This window comes from Calidris pugnax, unplaced genomic scaffold (genome assembly GCF_001431845.1).
Source record: "Calidris pugnax isolate Ruff unplaced genomic scaffold, ASM143184v1 scaffold209, whole genome shotgun sequence".
Lineage (NCBI taxonomy): Eukaryota > Metazoa > Chordata > Aves > Charadriiformes > Scolopacidae > Calidris > Calidris pugnax.
Genome location: NW_015090978.1, coordinates 2,728,110 through 2,732,273, shown reverse-complemented (window position 1 = coordinate 2,732,273; position 4,164 = coordinate 2,728,110).

Here is a 4,164-nt window from a genome sequence, read left to right as displayed (position 1 = left end):
GGGTTTAATATTTTTCCTAGAACTTTTTTTTTTTTTTTTTTTTTTTTTTTTTTTTTTGAAAAAAAAAAAAAAAAAAAAAAAAAAAAAAAAAAAAAAAAAAAAGTTAAAAAACCCCCAAACCACCCAAAAAGCAGTGAAAAGGATTTAGCCATCCAGGACTGAAAAATTGATTGCATGGTAAGAACAGTGTAACGACAATGTACAGTGCATAATGTTGTCTCCTAATCTGTTGGACCTGTGGGCTTCAGACATTACCTGTTCTATTTAAAGTCTCTGGATTTGTCTGTCATTTGTGATAGCTCACTGCTTTGTAAAAACTGACAGCAAGTGACTTGAAAAAGACAGAATTGATTTCAGATATTTTAGTCACTACTGGATGGTTTGAAATGTCCTTTACATAAACTAGAGAAAAAGCGCCAGCAACAGAAACATCCTGTTGTTGCTTAATCTTCATCTGCGTTTTTTTCTGTTGACATAAGAACTGAAATTTGTGCAATCATGTCCAAAATGCTTTGCAGCAGTGATTCTGCCTTTACTCTGACGAAAATTCTTCTGCAGAGTTGACTGTTGTTCTTTAGTGCCTCTCCTCTACAGTGTTTGCTGGAACAGAGATACATTCCACAACATCATTTCTTTCTCAGAATCATGGGATTTGAGGGTTATTAATGTTCATCCACTGAAACTCTTATTTTCTCCACAGCCTGGAGAAGTGGTATTAAGAAGGAAGGAAGTGCTATTAAGAACTATTTCCATGTGAAGAAATAGCTCAAAATAACTGTTCCATCCCTGTGTCATACTAACGCCTGTATATACACTTGTTTTCGGTTGTAAGTACAGAAACAAGTTACTGTGAAATAATGAGGGTGTGGCTTTGCAAGGTAACTACTATATCACAAAACTGTCAGCGTGCATGTTTTCACATGCTGTTAATACCAGGAAGTATTCTTCCTCTTTCTCCCTTTCACTTAGGGATAATTACCTGCCATTTTGAAGAAGTAATACTATAAACAATGGTACATATTATGGGTAGAACCATATTTCTTTACTCAGTCTTCCAACACTGAAACCTTTTTGGGAACCTGCATTGGAACTAATTGCAACTACTTATATTGGAGTGGTTTTTTTCCAAAGAGATGGAAAGTACTGGGGCAGGACAAATACCAATATGGAATGCAGCTTTTGACGCGTCACCCAGGTTAGTCTAAGTGGCTTAGATAGTTTAGTCCCATTTTGAAGAACGAATCCCTTAGGAGGCTGAATATTGGTCTGCAACTACATACTTACGCGAGAATAATTCATCACTTGCAAACACATTTTGCCTAACTCAGATATGCTAGCAGAGCCCAAAGCCTCTGGCATAGATACAGTTATGCCAGCAGATATTCTTGAGAGGCAGCTTTCGAGCATTTTGGTTGCATTTGTGACTATAAAATGTTACTAATTAGGGAGAAAGATTGCTAGTTAAAATGAATTTAATAAATTCTGTTGTGCTTGCATGGCTGTTTGCAGTCTACCTGCACTTGGACTTCAGCATTCTGCATTTGGTGGCCAGGTGCCAACAGCTCTGCAGGCATTTGTGCCTGATAAGGTAGTCACTTTTAATGGTGGGTTAGCAGTCCCTTCTCCTAACAAGAACTGTCAACAAGCACGTGCATATTGAGTTGTCATAAAATAGTGTTTGCTTGTTCCAGCTCACAAACTGGTGAGTGCTGGCCGCGTAGCAGGTGTTAGACGATGCCTCCAGCCAATTTCCATCAAGCTCAAATGAGCACGTTGTTCAAGCCAACATATATTTAGCAAACTTTAAAAGTCACAGCATTTTCTAAAAGCAACCAATAATTTGAAGATAAATTGTCACTGCTGCTGAAGGTGATGATCTTGCCTTTCTTCCCACCCTCCCCATCTCCCCTGGTTCTAACACAAATCATCATGTGCCCACACAACCATCCTGCAAGTTTCTTTCTCTTTGTTCTCAGATAGGCCAGCTCAGTTTGCCCTGTGGCTAGCTGGTGCTGGCATAAGCATGCTGGAAGGAGGAATTCGGAGGAGAAAAAAGTCCCTCTTTCCATTCAGATCTCTAGTGCTGGTGAAAAGGTAAAAAGGCCAGTAAAAATGTAAATGCCAGGGAAAAAATGCTGCTTTCCTGGGCATGCGCTGCTGCCCGTGGGGGCTGGCCTCAGTCCCTCGCTGGTGTCTCTGTGTGGGCCAGCCCCATGCCAGCTACAGTCGGAATCTGCCAGAATGGCAATACCCAAGTATTGCCAGCTAAAAATACCTCTATGTAGCAGCCTCACTCGAGTATTTTTCTGTCACCCTTTCTTTTGCAAGCCACCACTTTTCCTTTCCTGTTGCTCTGCCATTGCTGCAGCATTCATCTTGTCCGTGCCACGGTGTGCTGTGAAGAAACACAGCAGCCTGCTGCTCCTGCTGCGCTCCCTGCCAGCGTGCCACATCACACAGCACTGTGTTGCCCTGATTGAGCAAATCTCTGCATACTTCATTTTGCTCTTGGTGGTTAGTTGCAAAAGATGTGGAAGAGATCTGTAATAATCTGGAAAAATACATTAAAGTACTATTTCAGTTGCCAAAGTGGGCTCTTGAGCCTGCTTGGTTTTATGTTTGAAAAAACATAAATTGCCTTCTCAGTTACTCTTAGTTTTAGCTATTGCAAGCAGGATTTCATAAAGGTATTTTATGAGGTCACATGCAAGTGTCATCTCCCTTTTGGAAACAGCTTAGATCTGGACAGATCATTCACTTCCATTCATTTCTTTTATAAAGAAAACACATTTTCAAACACAGTCTTTTCAGTGCTAAGCTGAAGGTTTGGTAACAAGGCTACTGATTGCATCATGGCCTCACTCATGATACTGGGCTAATAATAGAGGTAATTCTCATCACTAAACCTGTAATTGCAGCCCATGATTGCAACTCCAATGACCTAGAGCACATTACAGTAAGAGGTAACTGAGAGCTTCATGCTAATTTGAAAATCCTTGCCTAAAATCAGATTCAAAAATCAAAAGCTGTGCGCTGTATAGGTAAAAGTATAATTGGTCATATAATCTTGGTATGCTGTGTACGTCATTTGGTGTCTGTAAAACGCAGCTGAAAATAGAAAAAGCAGGTGCAAAACGAAACAGGTGAAGCTCAGGGATGGAGAGATTGAAATAAGCAGGAGACAGATAGCCTTTGAAGTGGTATCTGCTAAAATCCTGCAGGTGAGCGTCAATGTGAGCTCCACAGCTTAGAGCGAGGCAGTATCTGTTTTCAGAAGTACCCAGTTACGTGGTGCACGTCCCATGACTCTGGGAAGCTGACAAGCACGTACAGGGAATTCACATGTATCAGCTTGTACTGCTGATGCAGAGATGGCACGTCACAGGGAGGGAAAAGATTCTGAGTGCTCTGGTTAAGGAATCCTGACTGAAATCCTTATCTGAGCTTTTGTTAAAGGCCTCTGGAAGTTAATGGTCCGTTCAGCTGTAGTTTTGTGGGGCACTCCGAGAATGTCAGAAGCACTTTTTCCATTCATTTTAGAAGCTTTGCATTCAGTAAGTCATTTCAAAGTCATAACAAAAATATCACCTGAGTATATTTCACAAACCTGTGTTGGGAATCTGGTCAAATATCATAATTACAGTATTTCTTTAGTGTTTCCTGCTGCAATGTCAGTGATATGCCCTACCATAGATGGTCAAAGCACGCAGGTTCCACGTGTGTGGAAACTACTCCCCGTGCTTTAGCTCCCCTCCCACAATAAGTGTAGATGCTTTTAAAGGTCTTAACAAGCAAACAAGCAAAAAGCTTTAAGGATAAAAGAAGTCAGAACTGTACCTGTCTTACAGTATAACATTGTTCACTGTTCCTTCTATCAGAGTGGTAATATGCAACAACACAGATGACCAGTGTGATTTATTCTTAGCTACAAGAATGCACCTCCCAAAACGAGAAGTACCTCTCTCTTTAAACCCAAGAGTTTTGGGTCATTTGGAAAACATGACAGCACAGAAGGGAAACGTCGGGGCAACTTTACTCATGCCCATGTGCTTAGCAACATCTTGCTACTGCTTAGTTTGGGCAGTTTCACGGAACAGATGCACAATACATTCCATAGAATGTTTTCCTGCTTCTGTAAACAAGTCTCCTTGACAAGTCTACATC